Source organism: Leptosomus discolor, chromosome 27 (assembly GCF_034619465.1).
Source record: "Leptosomus discolor isolate bLepDis1 chromosome 27, bLepDis1.hap2, whole genome shotgun sequence".
Taxonomy (NCBI): domain Eukaryota; kingdom Metazoa; phylum Chordata; class Aves; order Leptosomiformes; family Leptosomidae; genus Leptosomus; species Leptosomus discolor.
The window spans coordinates 2983130-3002618 of record NC_141417.1 but is presented as its reverse complement, the minus strand read 5'-3'; the positions used below and the strand labels follow the sequence as shown (position 1 = coordinate 3002618).

Below are 19489 nucleotides of genomic sequence, written 5' to 3'. Positions count from 1 at the left end.
TTTTGTTCTCTATTCACCCAAGTTAAGCATATAACCAGTACACCTGCATTGTGAAAAGCCTGCTAAAATAGCACAGCCAGGACAAGAGTAGTTATGAGTCAGAATATCCCCATTTTCATAATAGACTACATCTTGCTGCTTGTTCTGTGACCACTAACTATAAAAGTCAGTTCTACATCACTGGGAAATGAAATAGAAGGCTTGCAACATTTTTCTCTCATCAAGCTCTCTCGACAAGCAGCTCTGCTCTGATGCAGTGCTATTCACATAACGCAGCAAAGTACAGCTGTGCACACAAATTAATTCTTATAAATATACATCCTCCCCTGAAGTTTCTCTCTTCCCTTTAAAAGTAATGACTGTTCTTCAGCTTTGCCACTTAAGGACTGAAAAATGTATCATCATTTCATGGACAAGCTTATGGTTTAATATAAATTACACTGAAACCCTTTTGGAAACACTGGGATTTATCGAAGCGCAGAAGAATGCACAACACAAAATAGATTTCACTGCCTTAAAAACAGAGTGGTTGAGCTGACATTTCTGGTCCTGACTTAGAAGCCTAAAAAGAAATTTCTGTTCCACTACTCTCATTTTTCCTCTATCAACTCAAATATATAGACCATTTAAAGCAGCCAAGTAATTCAAAAGCTCTAAGGCTCTCATCAGAGTTTCAGGAGCTAAAAGAAAAAAAATATTTAGGTAGGCACATTAATCAAACTGCTGTGAATAAGCAAAAAATGAGGAAGCACAAATTATTATAAGCCATCTTATTTTTCATTCGCCATCTAGCTGACTTGCAAACACAAAGTTTTTACCCAATTCAGTTGTATACATCCAGATATGAATGACTTGTGGTGGGGTGGGGTAGGGGGAGAAGAGATCACTTATTTAGAAAAACTCTTAACTGGATCAAAAGCTTCGAGTATTTGAAGATTACTGCTTTTCAAAAATCTGACAGCAGTGGCATTGTGAGATATTCAGTATCATAGCAATATCACTTCCACCCCCAATGCACTGATGTGTTTTCCGTTGTTCCATACAAACCAGATTGATACAGTCCTAACATCTCAGCCATGTCGACTTTAGATATCTACAGTCTTTCACAAATCTGAGCCTGTGAAGAACATTGTCTTAATCCTGCACTCCTCATAGCGAGTTTATATTATACCCGCAAAGAAAAACGGGAGGAAACCCAAAAGCCTTCCTGCTAAGGTATCATACATTCTGCACAGCACAACGAAAGCAATTGCTCCACAGGGCTATTTCAAAGCTTACAATTATTATATTTTTAGGCGGGGGGGGGGGGGGGGGGCTCAGCAGCATGGGGAACAAATCAACTTTCATGTATTTATACATGGCTGATCTACACTTTCAATTAGAAATATAACCCAGTTATTTTTAAAGTATATATGAACATTTAACACTGTTAGAAGGGAGATGCACATTAACTTTATCATTTGAGCCAAAAACATGTATTCAGCTTCAAAAACACTAGCCAACTTTATTTACACACAGTTGTTAACTGATGCACAATTGGATTGTGTAATCAAGGCGATAAAATAAAATAACCGCATCAAGTAACAGATTCTCTAATGCCCATAATTTAGTCTTATCCTCTGCAGGTAAGAGGCATTCAGTAGATTCCTTGGTTCCATTAAAAGCTGTTATGCAGACAGCAATATAAAAACTTACTTTGATAAAACACCAAGCACAAAATTTCAGGGTAAAAGAAATTCCTTCCAGATTACAATAAAAACAGTGAAAAAACACATGAAAGAATTTATCTCATGTTATTATATAAAATATTCACAAAAATAAAGAATTCAGAAAGCAAAACATAACACTGACAGTAGAGAAGATAAAATAGATATCGTTACCTGGAGGATCCATAAAATCAAAATGCACCAAATCGTCTATACCAAGCTTCTTGAGCTGCAATACCACAGATCCTAAGTTAGACCTCAAAATTTCAGGGTATGTGTTGTCCTGGGGGAGGGGGAAGAAAGGGAAAAAAAAAAAAAAAAAAGAAAATTATGAACACTTCCAAACACTTTAAACTACACAAACATTCAATTTTATTTTGTTTGATAGTATGGCACTTGACTACTGTCTTGGTTTGAAAAGACAGGTGTCTGTGGAGGAAGGCAGGAGCCTCCCTTGAAATGGAAAGTGCAACCCCCTTCCCTCCAAACTATTATAATTTTGAAATTAACGGGCCTTCAGGCAAAGATATGGGGAATAGGAATAACAGTTCTTTACTAATATATATATGTATATAACACAAGGCAGGGAAAAAAACAAACAACCCACTAGTTTACACTGACAAGAGTCAGGAATACAACCTGACACCCTGTTAGGGTGGCAGTAGCAGTCCGATAAGATGCTGGCTGCAGTCCTCCTGAAGTGATGAGTGTAGTTCTGTGGAAGCAGCGATCAGGTAAAAGGGTCTGGTCTTCCTCCGAAGGTCCAGTGGTAGGTAGGTAGCTCTCGTCCTCTGGAACTCCAGTGGGGGGAAAAGCTCCTCTGGGAATCCAGTGGAAGAAAAGCGGCTAGGGTGTTCAAAATCTCCGTTTTTATTTGGCATGGACTGCTTGGCTCCTTCCCCCCCCCTCCCCGGGCGGAGCATCTCACAATGGGATGGGGAGTCGTGAGGCAGTTCCTTGATGGGCCATTAACAGGAGATAGCCCAGGAGCGAGTTATCGATGGGTCAGGCGATAAGGCATTGTTGTGCCCAGTAACAGGAGATAGTCCAGAGGGGGGGGAGGCAGGGAGCACCGCCCCACCTGGTCTCAACAGCTCCTGAAGATGGTAATAGAATATTTTTTTTTCTTTTGGCACATTTTACACTGTAACCCAGGACAACTACTTGTATCACCCATAGATGCAATCTGAAAAAAGTCGTCTTACCTGCATTTCAGTTTTGTAAGCCTTCTCTGTATAAAGCCTGAAACACTTGCCTGGTCTAGTACGACCAGCACGGCCAGCTCGCTGCTGAGCAGAAGCTTTACTAATCGCAGTCACCAAGAGAGACTCCACTCTGATACGAGGATTGTATACCTATTTGAAAGGGGAATCAGAGCAGGAAAGAAGGAAAAGAATGAACACGGCTCATGGGTAAGACAACTATGTAAAAAAAATAGGAAAAAAGACTGCTTTAAACTTGGTTTCAAATGCAGCTTCTGGCTATGAAATCACAAGTTGTATGTATCTGAAGGGGGAGGGGGGAAATTGGCTCGAAAAGCCTTTGGATCAGTGACAGAAAGCTTCAAATACAACTGCCTAGAGAACAGCATTTACTTTTTATTCATTTGTAAAAACAACTCCTGCCAGGCTCCCTGTCCTCCTTAAATGTGTGTATTTTTAGATAAGATTTTCATGGCAGAAGGAATGTGTCCAACGTGTTCTATAGAGGGCTAAACACACTCTTGATGCTCCAATAATTCTATGGAAAAAAAAGTTGTCTTGATACAATTAGAAGGTTGAATAATCATGTTCTAGAGGTCAGAAAAATCTAACATCAAGGTTGAATGCAACTCTAAAAAATGAGACTGATGACAGCAAGGCTGTATTTCAAGGGTATGTGCAGACTATCACAGTACAAAATATATGCTGGAATTTACTGTAAAGTTTCCATTGCACACAAACATCAGCCTTGCCAACTCATTAGGGCTCATGCAAAAGAATATACTGTAAAAAAAAAAAAAAAAAAAAAAAAAGAGTAATTCAGTCAGTTTCAGTTTAGTATGTTTTGGTCCACGTTTTAACACCCTCCTGGTGTGAACAGGTATAAAACATGTACAAAAACTTTATATTTTACTGCAGAAAGTATTCTTCCAGTACCAGAACTACTTGTGAAAAAACGGCAGCCTAAACAGTGACTGAAACTTGTGTATGAAGATTCATCGATGGTGCTCAGATTCTGCTGTATCTCTCGTTTTGCAGAAGTTTAAAAGGTTGACAATGTGTATGAGTATTAAAGGAAAAGACTAAGAAACCAAGTTATAATGACAGTTATAGCTAATCTTAATTTAGTTTTTTCCCCCCTAAGAGATTTGTATGTTATTCTTTCTTTAGTTATTAGGTTGACTGTAGGTAAGCTACTTCAGTTCCTCTGAACATCCCATAACGTTAAGCACAATACAAGCTTGATGACAATCTTTAGAGCTGCAACAGTTTATGATAAATACTGAAAACAAACAGTACTACCCCAGGTATCATTTCTCTTTCCTCATTTTAGTGCTGGAATTTTCTATGTTAACATGATTTAGAAAGAAGTGGCTTCTAGCACCAGTTTTACTTACTTTCATACAATTTTTTTGTTTTTACTTGAGCATCCTCAAGCACAGACACAGCACAAAGCCACCCTTCCTAAAGTATTTCGGAAATCTATATTCCAGGCCTAACTCTCAAAATCCTCACTCTTCAATTTTTTGAAAACAAAATTCTTCTGCACTGCACTGTTTTGGACTACTCTAGACACCTAAAGTTTGCAGACTAAGTCCAAACCTACCTACCTTAAGTTAAAAACAAAACAAAAACATCACCACCAAGGTCAAGATTTCAACTGGGAAAGACTGATACCAGTGTTTACAAAGGGAAGAGTTACCCGAGCACAACAGATTCCAGTATCTTTCTTACTATAAAGAGAAAACAAATTACCTTCTGATTTGCAAAGCCAGGATCAATCACAAACACGACACCATCTATTGTTAATGATGTCTCAGCAATATTAGTGGGCACAACCACCTGTTGAAAAATAAAACCGTAAATGTAACTACTTTGTCCTGAAGATGAAGAGCTCTAATTCTGTCTCTGCACGAAGAACATTTAGCAAACTTTTCTTCATTTAATCAATAACCACCAGAGCTGTGTTCCAATACTTTTACAGGACAATCTGAAGTCAATCAGATGAACTTCTGCTGAAATCTGAGCAATCTTTGCCCACTATTAACAATATAACAAACATTAGTTTCAAAAAAAAAAAAAACAAAACAGAAGAGCAAATATTTTACTTACAAAACCACTAGGCAAAATTTTTCTCACATCTCTGGTACAAATTGGTAAGTTACACTGAATCCCTTTAACATCATCTGTTAACTCCAGCTTTTTAAACTTTATTTAAAAAATCTAAACAGGGCAAACTGATTAAATGGACGGTCATGTAACTGTACCAGCACAGGATGTTCTTTTACTTTGTTTGGAATAAAGCAGTTATCAATACATTCCAGATAAAATCCTGAATGATATATATTTAATTTCAACTTCCACCTTTTTAAATTACCAGACATTTAAACACCTTTACATGTATTTAAGGTTACATTCTTAAATTTCTATAAACTTTCTGCAGGTGAAATCTCATGCAAAAATTAAACCAAAGATGATACCAGAATTCTAAGGCTCGATTCCCAATCATCTAAATTTTATGTCCAGAGACGCGGTGTAACAGTCTATAGATATCACTATTTCTCATCCCAATAGCGATCACTTTAAATCATAGGTTATTAGCAAGTTTAATCAGCTACCTCAGAAAAGACCCAAATCCCATTCAGCACTTCATCTAAACTAGTTACCTTTCACCTCTTACTTTCTGAGCATTCTGTCATCATCTGTTTTCAGTTTAGCAATTAGAATTTGAGAGATTCCCAACAATTTGCTCAGAATTACAAGGAAGCCAGTGGCTGGACTAGACTCATAATCCTGCTGATTTCTCTTTCCTCCTGATTGATCACTTCACCAGTCAAGCTAATTATTACTCTCAGCTTGTCTCTTCTTAAGGAGACTCAAGGTCTAAGCTTGCCCAAATACTACTATATATTAAAAGCAATATTTCGGCAGAAAAAAAATTGAAATTAATTTGGAATTAGTGTTCCACCCTGAAAGAACATGCTACTTAGAACTCCCCAAACAAAAAAACCCATACACCTTCCATTCACAGATAACCTGCGCAGATTAGTCAGAAACAAAAGCCTCAAACATCAATGTAATTAAGTGCTGAAACAAAAGCACAATACACTTTCATTACAAAATCACAAGTCATTGAATATGCAAATTAAACTAGCACTCCCATGTGAAAAGGCTAGTCAATCTGCATCCAGCTCACTGGTACAGTGTACCTTATCTAAAGAGTCTCAGCTTTTTCCAGATCTACTGATGTACAGAAGCATCCGTACCCAGAATCTCCAAATACCAATTACAGAGCAGCATCAAAAGGTTTTGGTCCTGCTTTTAATCATCAATTTCTACTAGGACACTTCAACACCAATAACCCAATACTGTTGGTACGCATAGTCCACAAGGGTCCAGCAATTTAACTTGTGCTTGAATCGTACAGACCTTCCCAAAGGTAGAAGGAAAAACTGTTATTTACACACCAGATTCTGTTGTACGTGCTGATCTCATTTGTTAATGTCACACTGCTTAAAAGTCATAATCAATGAATGTAAGAACACAAGAAATTTAAGCAAAAAACTTGAGGAAATCATGTCACATCTTTCAAGCCTAAATCAAAGTATAAAGTTACTTGGAAATCAAACAAATGAAACAAGCACTAAACTACATAAAATACTAAATTGTACCTAATTAGCTTAACTGCAGTTTTGCAACTACTGAAGTGGTTATATTCAAAATGTTTTTAAATAATGGATTAACAGGTTGATACAAAGAGTTTTAGACATTAATTTAAACATGTTACCTTGAATATTAAAATAGACATAGTATCTATATATAAAGATATCTCTATATGGCCTATGTATTAACTAGCAATGCTTAAGACTCCTGAAACAGAGAACAGAACAAACACAGTTTGGGAAGAAGGGGTAAGATAGGAAAGGGGAGTAGAAAGGCTTTTGTTAAGTCATCTTCATCCTCCTCCACAGTATAAGTGAAATACGCTGGTTAACTAATAAAAGCCTTTTTTTCATCTTTAATCTTAAGCTTTCTTGCAGTAATAGCTGATCTTGCCTAGCACATCTAAGGAGGACGAAAAAAAGAAGTGCTAAGTTATCAAGCTACGTCAGTACTAGCTGTTACCACCACTACTACTGCAAGATGCCACAGAACTTTCAGTACCTTTTCTTTCACAAAGTTAAAGCTCAGGAGATACATATGGAGATATTGTAAGCACTTCACTTAGTCTTACCATCCTACTTTACATATCTTGATTACTAACAATCAAAACCTACGTTTAAACAAATTTACAATACGGACACAGTTTCACTCATTGCTAGATTTGTAATGGAGATAAAAACCAAAGCATGGAAGCCAGAACATTTCAGCCAAAGCAGGCAAAGAGGAAAAGCTGTCTTCTTTTTGGTCCTTGTTTTTGCCCACAGTTGATATCCTTCCAGCATGGTTTTTTTTCCTTGTAATAAAATACTTGCTACACTCAGTGTCTTAGGCACCAGTGCTGGCTTTGTCAGTTCAACATAATGAAAGCTACACACTGCATCTGTTATCCTCTTCTCAGGAAAACCAGAAACTGCCTATTTTGAAGGGCACAGTTTTAAACATGAGTGAAAATTTCATTAAATATGCAGCTATCACTTGTTCATCACTGAAAAGCAATTTCATTCATTTAGGTAATTCGCTAATACAATCTCGTTGCAGCATTAGTTTCATGATTTCAGATTGAATGCTTTCTGCAATCAACTTCACTAGGAAAGAGGATCACTTCACTAAATTTATTAAGTGATTTATTCTTCTAAAACACTAGGAAGTTGTCGCTAGCGTTCTACATGCTGCACAAAAAAAGCAAATAATCAAGGAACAAACCCTGCCTACAGCAGATAGTATGATTCAGCTTTGACCTTCAAAATCTGAACTTTGCGATTGCTACAGTTTCTTATAGCATTAGTTTAACTTGAGGAAGGTCTACTAAGACTCCTTCCAAATGTTCAGTTTTAGTGAAATAAGCACATAGTTTTGGAAAGCGTTTGGTATTCAGCACGTCTGAAGCAGCTGAGCCAGGGCCAGCAGCCAGGCAGAAGCTGTCGGAGCTCGTTGCCGGAAGAGCCGCCCGAGCGGGCAAATCCAGAGAAGAGATGGAGGGAGGTGGAAGTAGCAGCTTCCGACAGAGCGTCTTTGCAGTCTTCTATTCACAAAACGACCAAAGAGGCTGATGAAAGCGTTAGCTCCACCTCATCATCCTTTGTAAGCTCTCAGTTTGAGCAGGAACTTCCGCTGTTAGTTTTCCAAGATCCCGAAGCTTCAGGGTGTGACAGGACAAGGATCACCCAGAGCATCGGAACGGCAGATTCCAGAAGCAAGCAAGAGAGAAAGCTGTCGTGCTGGCGGCAAGACAGACGTGGACAGTGTCTCCAGAAGCCCCTGACGTTCTCTCGTTCCAGGTTCCTGTCCCTGTGTTTTCATTCTTCCCCATCTGTCCCACAGCCCGTTCTTGCCTTCGCTGGTCTCTGCCTGGCTCCCTGTCCCTGGTCTTTAATTGCTCTGTCTCCCCCCTTGAGCTCATCGAGGCTTTCTGGTATTTCTGAGTCTCTCTCTGCCCCCCTTACTGGGCCCTTTCTTAAATCCTCCCTCTCTGCCCTGTGGCCTGTCCCTGTTGCCAGTCTGCACTGGTAAGGAAAACTCCTCTGCACACAGTGAGATCAGTAGAGACGTCCTTTAATAACGATGCGCCCCGGGGACATGGGATCCTTCCCCAAGATGTCCGCCTGCACATTGCAGTCAACAGATATTTGTACATTAAATTCATACATATTCAGTCTATGCAATGCATATTCAGCATCATCCTCTTGACTGGTTCTTCTTTTCTCACTTCTGATGCAAATTAGCATGCAGCCTCAGTCGTAGTCTTCCATTGTTCCCTTGTGAGTAGGAGATATAATTTGGGTAGGTGGTCCGTGAGTCGGAGGTCTCGACCACTCCTCGAATGGACCGTGTGTGGTCAAGGAACATGTTCTTGGCTCGTAGGCTCTTGGCTCGTACCTGCTTTGGTCACAATTCAAAGATTATACACAATGGGCACCATAATAAATCCTGTCCAGCAGACATCTTGGACAATAACACATTATCCTTGTTTCTAACCACTTTATTGGTTAATTATTGGTTAATAAATACCTTAGGTCTGGGACTTTACAGGGGTATGCTAGCACCATTGGCAATACAGATTTTAGTTTATATTTGATCATTTATTCCATTTGAGACTTATTTTCCCCAAATAATCATTAGTTTCTCCTACTAATATCCACTAATTAGAATTCTTGATATTCAAATCAAGATGGGAAAAGTGAGGGGATTTCCAGGCAGTATCACTGGTGCATGGCAGGTTTCAAGTTTCTCTAGTTTTTAAACTGTAACCACCTGGTGACGTTTCTATGGTTATGAGCCTCAAAACACACACACACTTGTAACATCCTAAATTTGGTGTTTTCTGCCACATCTCTGCCTTGCTATGTGTGTGTTCAGCTGGCAGACCAGGAAGTGGAACAGACACCAGTGCTTCACAGTTAGCACTGCCACTGCAGGGAGCTCCGGCTGGCTTTGGGAGACCAGCCCTTACCATTCCTGTCACCAGGACTGAGGCTGGGATGTGCCCTTTCTGCGCTACCGCTCCAACGATCACCTTCAGTTTTGCCAGGAAGGCAGCACAAAGAGATGCAGCACAACATACCAAACAATCAAACTCTTCCTCCTGACTGGTTACCAGAGCCAGCTCAGCAGGAATCACCGACATGCTGACCCTTCCCCTTCTCTCTGGCACGAGTCTGGAGGCCTGTGTCTGCCTGTACTTCTTACTGCAAAGGTCCCCGGACACGCAAGGGTCCCCATGGGCTGGGTGCAACCAGCTTTTTCAGAGCAAGGTGCGAAGGCTCGTCCTGGGAGTCTGTTGGATAACCCAGCCCGGACTATGGCTCCTGCTGCCAGTCAAAGATCTGGCAGTGGCACTTCCTATTCTGTTACCAACTCTGCGTTGTCTTAGTTTTGAGAGCCCTGGTGGTTCTTCCACCTTAACGCTCAGCTCTTCTGACCGGTGTGGGACCAGGGGCTTCTCTGCCCACTGTTCCCTGGCGGCACCCCTGTACAGAGCAGTGGGCTAGTGTTTGCCCTGGCCGTGATGACCGGCCCTCTGGGTGCTGTTGGATTGCAGGAGACCATGAAGAAGCGGTAGGTACCTTAGTACGTTTGCAGGACCAAAGATAAAGGCTGCTAAAAAAGGTGGCTTTTATTTCCGTGGGGTTATTGGTCCATCGCACGTCTCTGGCACTTGTGTGTGCAAGGCAGAAAACCTCAGTGCCTTTCTGCTGTACAGTGGCTTTCCCCTTTGGGACGAAGCAGCTGGCCTTTTGGGCTCAGATGGCAGTTCAGCAGATGGCCGCTTAAAAACAAAACCCATGCAAAACAGGAGACTCTTCTTTTCAAGGAGCCAAGGACTTTGAAGGCGTGTGCTGAGGTCAACTTCCAGAACAAGGGCTGCAGGATGATCACAACACACACTATCTCTTGGAGCCTGTGCTGTAGCTGAGGACAAACGTGTGTGTCTGGTAAGTTTAAAGGCAGGTAAAGGCTTATGTGACCCAGAGGTGGGGAATCTCCACCCTGAGAGGTATTTAACGGTGCTGGATGCATCCCTGCACAATCTGTTTTAACTTTGAATTACCCATTTTGTGTGGAGGGGTTGGACCAGAGACATCCAAAGCCTTTTTCGCCTAAATTTTTCCATGGGTCTGTGCCCGATCCCACTGATGACCTGCTTTATGAGAAGTGAGAGGAAGAGAAAAAAGCTTTATAAAACATGTAGAAACGTAGCAATTTTCCTGTCTGCTGCAAGCTCTGGCAGGGAGCGGATGCTAGCTGCCTTTCTTCTTTCCTAGATGAAGTTATTTTCCTGGAAAGAGTAAAAGTGCTGTTGGTTGGTGTGAAGTTGCCAGATGGACCTGTGTGTAGGCTTGGGGCAAGTGAGAATGTCAAGGGGGGAATTTGGGAAGGCAGGGAGCCCCTGCTGGCAGCAGCCCCTGCCCTGCCAGGGGACCGAGCAGGGCTTTGGGGGGGATGTGCTGAGGAGTTCCTTGTGTTGCTTCTCCCTTGCAGAGCAGCTGTTTCAGGCTCACCTGGATTACCCCCATAACGAGAGAGGGGTTTGTGCTGGGCATACATCCCCAGGAGAGGTTGTACTTGGTGTCTGACCTTTGTTTTCATTCCATGCCGGGTGTTTCTAGGCCTTGAAATTTTGCTGTGGGCTCAAATGGACAGTCAAGGCAAGGAGGACAAGCACAGGCTTAGTTCCCAGGGAGACAGGGTGAGTGGGAGAGTTGTGCTCTCTCGCAGCTTTTGTGAGACAAACAAGCTGTGTGGGCCAAGAACAGCAAGACTATGATGGGCATTTCCAGAGGGTTGTGTGCCTTCAGAGCTCTCTGCAGATGTCAGCCAGTTTGCTGCCCTGCAAATGCTGCTGACTGGGAAGAAGAAATCCTGCTCTCCCAAGTGAATGCTCCTCCCCCGCTGCTTTGCCAGGGAGGCTGAAAAAAGGGCTGCCCTTCTGTGCAGGGCCTGGGGGTTGCCCAGAGATCCAGCGCAGCAAGCTTGAAAGCGTGGAGGGGCTGGTCTGACCTCCCCAGGGGCCTCTCCCGAGTTCAGGGCAGGGAGGGACCAGCGTGTCCATGGAGGCAGAAAAGCTTTCTGAGCAGTGGAGAGGAGCAAAGCTCAGCCCAGGGACCGAAGCTGCCATTATGGACTCCAGTGCCGCGGCTGAAGAGGTTTGCTGTCCAATCCGCTGCCTCTGGCTGGGGAGGGAGGGCTTGCAAGCCAGTGGAGGAGGGAGCTGTGCTCTGTTAGCAGCTGGAGCCTTCCAGAGTCAGCCTGCCAAGCTGTCACTGTCTTTGCTCATGGGGAAGAAGTGTTACTCACAAGCTGGCTTCCTGAGCAGTCTCATTGCTGGGCTAATTACCCGGATCTGCTCCGGAAGGGGAGCCATCAGTTCCCCTTGCAGCCCGGCTCTTCCTTGTGAAGGTCTGATGTAGCTAGCCTGGTTAATCCCAGATGTATCTTTAACGAGACATCGTTTCTAAAAGGAGTTCTCAGTGCTGGTGGGACCAGCCAGGGAAAAAAGTAGTTTCCAAACCGGTTTGGAAACCTCTGCCTTCTAGTCGTAGGAGAACTAAACCAAAGCCGTCTTTCTGTGTTCAGCCCAGCAAGTTATTGTGAACCCGTCTGGGAGAAATGAGCGTCCAGTTCCTAGTCAAAAAGGTGGGAGCAGCAGCCAGGGAGGGTTAAAAGAAGGTATCTGCCTCGAGGCTGTGCTAAAGAGGAATTGTGGGTATTTGTCTCTGGGTAGACATTCAGCTGATGGATGCCTCTAGAAGGTCCTGGTGCCTGGGCATAATTTGACTTGCCCTGTTCCGTTTTTCTTTAGAGAGAGAGAGGATGCTGAGGGCTGAAGGCACCAGCTGGATGCTCGGTGCCCTTCAGTTTCCCTCTCCAAGGTTTTGAGGTGGGTGACCAAGGCAGGAGGCAGGCAGCTGTAACCTGACTGCAGATGTGGTGGGCATCTACGCCCACAGCACATGTGCAGTATGACACCTTGCGTCTTCTGTGGGACAGGACCCTGCTTGTAGGCAGATGCTGGAGAAAAGCTGATGTATAATAAACTTAAACCTTCATTTTCCCGTGCAGTGTCATCGCCGTTCCAGCCACAAAGCTGAGCTGCTTTTCCCCCCGTCTTTCAGAGCTGCTGCAGGCGCGCGTTTTAGCTCTGTTGCTCTAGCCAGCGTGCTGTCAGGAGATGGGTAAGGTAAGGTTTGTCAGGAATGCTTTTTGTTCCCATCAAGTCAGTCTGGTAAAAGATACTACTTTCTACCAAGCAAGCTTATTCTACATTGCTAAAAACGTTGGGCTGCTCAGGCATTAGAGAGAGGCTAATTACAGAGAGGGAGGACAGATCAGCCTCTCCATATATTCACAGCATGGTGGTGAATGTGAGCTCTTTGCTAGTCCCTGTGACTTTGCCTTTTCCAAATCAGTATTGCTGGACTTGCCTCGTAGGTAGGAAAGTTGAGTCCCTGAGAGATGAAACATGTTGCCTGATCCCTGGCAGAGCTGTAATAGATGAGTGCAAATTGGTGACCTTCAGTGTTCTCCTTAGTTTATGTTATGTGCTACCTCTGGCATGAGAGGGGGGATTTTTCCTGCCTATGGGAAAGAGAGAAAGGTTTTGGGTTGGGTAAGGAAATGGGGAAGGCTTCTCTGTGGCCTGAGTGCCCTGGGAGTCCCTGTGCTGCTTGATAAGGGAAAGTTGCAGGGCTGTCTCTGGAGGAGCCCAAGGGGGATGCTCTGGGGACAGGAATGAAGCAAACCCCTTGAAAGGAAGGGTGGTGGATAGACGTACCTTCTCTCATGGTCTTGGGTACAGGACCTCAGCTGGGTCTTCTGAGGCTTCCTAGCACGCGTGACTGCCTGAACTACAGGCAGTAGTTCAGTAGGCTGAGAGACAGGAGTGTGAGATTCCTGCAGGCCCTGCTGGGGATCCCAGCTTGTGTGCTGGGACTCTGCTGCTGGCTTTGCTGGTGCCTGGGGGCAGAGGCATGCTGGAATGGCCTCAGGGACCACGGCTGTTCCAGCCAGCACCGCGCTCCTCACTGTTTGCAGGGACAGGAGGGTTCCCAGACAAGGCACAGTCCTCATGTGTTGTCTTTCCTGATTGCAGATGAATTTCTTCCTGATAAAAGGAGCTCTTACTCACCAAGATTTCATCTGCTTCTGCTGTTTGTTGCCCGCCTGAAATCTTCCTTGTCTCCTGCTGGCCTTGCTGTCCTTCCAAGAGCAGCCAGTTGTGCTCCTGCTGCAGCGGGGAGAGGGATGGAGTCAGATGGGGTCAGTGGTTGGCAGCTGTCAGCTTCTTTTCACGTTTCCATCGGTTCCCTCTCTTCCCTTTGAATGGGATCGGGTGCCAGAGTGCACTAGGAAGATTTTTTTAATGTGAGAGGAAGTCACAAATGGGGTATTTGGGCTCTTGCTTTCATCCTTGGCAGAGAGAGCTTGCTCAAATCAAACCTGCACCCGCTGGAGCTGCTCCTGTAACAGACCTGGTAAGGGGAAACAAGAACTCTGCAGTGAGGCTGGCAGCTCTGCGTTGGGTGGGTCTGTCCTGCAACTCTGAGCCTTGAAACTCAGAGGTGCTTGTGCTGACGGTCACAGAGATGCAAACCCGGCTGTTCCTGGACCCACTGGGGTGCCCGTCTTTTAATGTTCTTATCCTCATCTTTGTTTTTTCAATGTGGCTACTGTCTTGTCTTCTAAAATCCCAGCTGTTTTAAATGACATCAGCGACTTGACACGTTCATTTTTTAGGCCTTTGGTGCTCTCTGCACAGACCGATTGGCTTTTCTGATCAACCACGCTTAATTTCCTGAGTGGCTCCACTCCTGCTTTGTGTTTTGAAGGATTTTCCCCTCTGCTTTTGAGTCCATATATTTATTCCAAAGCTGGGCTTTCATGAGTGCGACGGTTTCTCTCAAGAACAATCTGCAGGAGATGCTTGGGGCTGGTTTTGTTGCTGGCTCTTTGATTCCTGGTAGTTCTTGGGACATGTGAAGGATGGGAATCAGTTCAAAGGCAGAACCCGAGGAACTCATTTAACAGTTCAGCTTGGACAATCTCGATGTGGAAAATGAAAACCTGCCCCTCTGACCCCACTGCCAAAATGTGATGTGCTGGGGGTCGGCATGGAGGCCTGGATCACGTAAAAGCTGTAGAGTCTGGTGGTACACGCACGGCAGAGAGCAGAGGCTCTTTTAAGGGATGCAGTAGGTGCCCTGTTTAAAAACCAGAAAGCCCTGGCTCAGGTTCCAGCCCAGGACAGCCTCTGCGTAGCTACTCTTTAACAAAACTCCCAGTCTTTTTGGCAAAAGACTTGGACACAAATGCAGCCAAATACTTGCCTAAGCAAAAGGGGATCCAGCAGTCCCTCCTTGAGCAAATCGGGAATCGCTTCAGGATTTTGCTTGAGTTCAAACTCAGCCACTGTGGCTGTTGCATGGTTGGATTTGGCCTGTGAAGGCAACTGCCCAGAGCAGGTAAAGCCACGTTCAGCTTTGACATTTTTTTTCTTAGTGCCTGCTTCGGGTTGTCACTTCTTGCACAGCAGGGCTGGTGCCTGCAGGCTGTCCCAGCACCTCTCAGCACAGCCCTGTGTGCTGCAGGGAGCTGCCCCAGCTGGCCTGGCAGTGGCAAGGAGACCAGCTTGTCCCTTTGGTGCTTCCCAAGTGATAAATAAAACCAGCTCCTCCTTTCCCAGCGCTGCTGCTGAACACCCTGTGGTGCTTCGTAGCTGCTGGGATTGTGCCAGGGGCTCCTGTGGGCTCGTGTTGGAACCCGTGTCATGGGCTGGGTTTGTCCCTTCCCCGTGTCCCACTGACAACCGTTGTTTTTTCTAATCTTCCTCTGCCAGGCTTCAAATCACAGACGCAGATGTTGGTGTTTGACAGTCCCCTGCAGGAGGGGGGTGAGAGCTGCTGGGGCTGTGAACGCCCGACTCGCTGTGAAGCCGGGAGCCAAGGAGCCTCGTCCTGCTGCAAATGGAGCTGCCAAGTGATGCCAGAAGCTGCAAATGCCAGCCAAGCTGCTGTGGCCCGGCTTAAGCAGGTGAAGGTGTTTTTCTTGGCCTGGAGCAGTTGGAAGGGAGGACCGCTTGTGGCATTCAGCGTGGCCCTCGGAGCTGCCCACCGAAGGGTCTTGCTGGGCTGGGGGTGCTCAGGTATCGCCGCGGTTTTAAATGCGCGTGGTGCCGAGGAGCAGAGAGCTGCCGTGTGCTCAGGCTCTGAAGGATGTCCTGTGCCTTGGGTGGAGGAAGGGAGGGCCTGGTGCTCCCCAGCCTGTGGTGCCCCATGGCACTGGGTGGGATGGAGAATGCCCTGGCAGGACCCTGCCAGATGAAAAGAGCTGGGTGTGAAGGAGGAGAGACTGACCCCTGCTCTGCCTCTGTGACTGTGAAAGACCACTAAGCCCTCGTCCTACCGTGTGGTGGTACTGCAGCATGTTTCTGTCCTCAGTATCATGGGGGTTTAGATGGTTTTTAGCTGCCAGGGGAAACATGAGGCCGAGACAGTTGGGATCAAGGGAGTCTCAGCCCCAGGAACAACTGTCGAACCATGCGGTAACTGCGTAGGTGATCAGTGCCCTTGGCGTCTGTCAGCTTTCCTGTTTAGGCTGAGGTGCCATTGCTGAGTCAGGCCTGAACCTCCATGCAAAATCTACCCATCTTCCTGTGGCATTGTCTCCTGGCAATCACAGCCTCAGTTACTGCCTTGCTAACCTCTATGTCAGAGATTCCCCTTGAAGCGTGAGTAATGTCTTGAAGCTTATAAATTTTCTTCTGTATTTACACAAAGACAACTGGCTGGATTAAATGGTTTCATAGTATTAAGGAAAAAGAAAACCTAGGAGGCATTACACTTGCTGGGGCCAAGGACTTGACTTTGTTTTAAAAAGCAGTGGGGAAAAACCAATTTACGCTTTTTGGATTTCATGGCTGCACAGTTAATGTCAGGGTCTCCAAAAATGTGGGCATTTGAAATATTGTCTTGATTTAGAAAAGGAGTAGCGAAGCAGTTCAGGAGTTGGAAGGGAGATATAAGATAAGCAAAAAGTGAGGAAATAAAATTGGTTCCTGTCATGGGAATAAAAAGGGAGAAAGCAAACGCAGGGCTGTTTGTTGAGGTCTATGTTATCCAAAACTGTCAGTGTTCCCCCCTGCAATATGGGATTGCATTGCTCAGAGGAAGGCAGGGGAAACGTGGTTAAATGAGCCAACTTTATTTTCCTTCCTTCTGAGAAGAAAACCAATACGAACCCTGCTTGGATTGAAGAGGACTACGGGCTGCCTATTGTGACGTCATGATTGTGACTTCATCAAGTTGCAGCTGGGTAAGTGATCACTCCCCGCAGTCGCTCGGTAGGAAGCGTTCTGATAGCAGCTCAAGTGACTGGAGTGTCGCTGTCAGTCCCTTCTTTAACCGAGCGCTGGGCTAACCTGGGAGCAGTGAATGCTCCCATCTGCTCGTGTGAGCTGCCTGTGCCAGCGCTTCCCTCCTCTCGCTGGATCCTCGTTGCAGCCCTTGTCTTTGCCTTTGCTGCAGCTCCGTGTCCTCTGCAAGACCCAGTGAGCCCAGTTACTCTGTGGGTTTGATCTGGTGAGTGCAGCAATGATGACAGGAAAGATGTTTCAACCCCCCCGGGGGCTCTGGTTTTGGTGTTCAGAAGGAGACAGTGCCTGTGCTGTCAGGTTTCACCTCAGAGCCTGCAGCAGGGCTTTTGAGGACGCTGGCTGATAGTGCTCTGTGTCCTTCTAGCATTGCAGCAAAGGAGAGGTTAATAATGCAACATGCCTGCCTGCTGCCCTGGGCTCTATGCTCCTTGGGGTCTGCGAGGGGGATGGGAGCTGGATAAACTGCCTTTCCCAGGGGAAGGGGGAAGGATTTTCAGCCCTGTAGAGCAGCTCCCTCCATGAACTAGCGGTACCTGTGCCTCTGAAGAGAGCAGGGCCAACAGCCTGGGTTGGTCAGACCCTGCTAGGGTGGAGAAGGGTGTCTTGTCTGAAGTGCTGCGGTGGCTGGCTGGCTTCTGCCTGGGCTGTGCGCAAGTGTGATCCCCTCTGCGCTTCCCGGGGCCTGGCCGCAGGCTGTGCTGCTTGGAATGTGTCCTTGGAGTCAGAAGGGCAGGCAGCCAGGTGAGAGGGAGTGTGATGGGGCATGATGGCTCCGAGCTGGGCTTGATGGTGACCGTTGGATGTGGTGAAGGAAAAGAGAGGGGAGCTCTTGGGGCAGAGAGGGTGTTGGCGAGGGAACTTGTTGGTCCCTGAGGAGGGTGCAGGGGTGGGTATGTACAGCCCCAGGAATGGAGAGGGGGCAGTGATGTCAACCCTGTACCTCCCCTGAGCCCATGGTCCTGAGCATGTGTGACGGTGTGAAATTCAGCTTCTGGGCTCACTTTTGGAAAGTGTGGGTCTCCCCTGGGGCGGTGGCTGACGCTTCCTTTTGTGGCTGGCTTGCAAGCTGCCTTGGGACTGATCAGCCCTGTCCTGAGGAAGAAGCCTGGAAGAGGCTTGGTCTTCTCTCCACTTCCCTGTCTCAGCTACACCTGTGTACCTGGGCAGCAAGGTCTGTGAGAGGGACGGTCTGTCTTAGGACTTTTCCATCTCCAAGCAGGGTGAAGCCCAGCACTGGGTCAGAAAGTGGCGGCTGCAGTCCTCTGCATCCTGCAGGGTGTCCTGAACAGGGTGAGCCTTGCCCGAAGGCTTGCTCTTGCCCGGGAACACAATGCCGCCCTCCCAAGTGAAGTGCGTTAGTGACTGTGGGTCTTCTCGGGTCTGCTTATTTAGGCAGGAGCCTTTTTGTTGGAGAGGACTTGTGGGGAAGATGAACAGAGGACCTGTTCTTCTAGATCATCATGTCACATTTTGCAGTCCCATGGCGTTTGCCCAAGGGTTGGAGGTGTCCTGGACTGATTCTTAATGAAATGCTGGTGATGCTCACTACGAAGCAGGAATTAACCTCCAGATAATCCCATTTGGAAGTGCTCTTGTTTGCCATCTTAGGCAACTTCATTTTTCCCCTGTGGTGGAAACTGCTGGCTGTTTTCCTCCTTGCAGCAGCATCTCTGGCCTTGAAATGAACATGAGGGATCTGAGCAAACCTCAGCAAGCACTGACTCGCTTTAGTGTCAGGCCCTGCACAAGAGCCCTGGGCAGAGGCAGTCAGGTGGAATCCGTCTGGGTGAGCAGAGCAGAGGTGGCTGGAGCTGAGAGCCCATCCGGAGCTCCTCAGTGAGGGCAGGAGGGGGAGTCTGGGCTCAGGGAAGAGGTTAGAGCTGTGTCTGCTGGGCTGTGCTGATCAGGGTTTATTTATTGCAGTGCTTCCCTGAGAATGACAAGGTCGGTTGTGCTGGTTTGTGCATCGGTGTCAGCCTGTGCTGGGAGCCCTGCCAGGGGCAGGCTGGGAGGTGGGGGTGCCAGCAAGGCAGGTGAGCTGGTTGAAGTGGGATCCAGGTTACGCCAAAGTGTGCAGGAGAGGAAAGCAGACAGTCCCTTTGAGGGCAGCGCTGGCACCTGTGGGTTGTGTGTGACTCGATTTTTAGGTTCCATGGACATAGTGGGTGTTTCCCGGCGGTGTGCGGGTCTTTCCTGACCAGTCCAGGGTGCTGGCTCGCTTTCTGGGAGCCGGGAGCCCCCCTGCGGGTTCTGCCGGGAGTTTCTCCGCCGCTGCTCGGTGTCGGGCTGCCCCGGGCAGGGCTGTGGCTGGGCTGCAGCCGCAGGGTGTGTTGGAGGCAGTGTCCTCGCTGGGCGCTTCCCCCGCGCTGCTGGGAGTGCTGGGAGGGGAGGCCCTGTTGGGCGGGCGGCTGCAGTGCCCGTGCCCCGACAGCCGGGGGGGGCAGCTGGTTGGGGGGCCCGGGGCAGCCCCGAGGGGGCAGGAGCTCCCTGCTGAGGCTGTCGGGGGCCGTTGGGCAGCCTGGGCTCCTGCCGCGCTCCCGGGTCTGCCC

The 19489-nt window shown here is 46.7% G+C and overlaps 1 long non-coding RNA gene across 1 annotated transcript; it reads right to left on the bottom strand.

The window, feature by feature from the left end:
* Positions 1 to 631: 631 nt before the first annotated feature.
* LOC147413511 (uncharacterized) lies at positions 632 to 3045 on the bottom strand. The gene is made up of 3 exons (XR_015184038.1): positions 2912 to 3045; positions 1881 to 1989; positions 632 to 680 (listed from the first exon to the last, which is right to left on the bottom strand). It is a non-coding gene; the product is annotated as an uncharacterized LOC147413511 (long non-coding RNA).
* Between the last annotated feature and the right edge of the window lie 16444 nt (positions 3046 to 19489).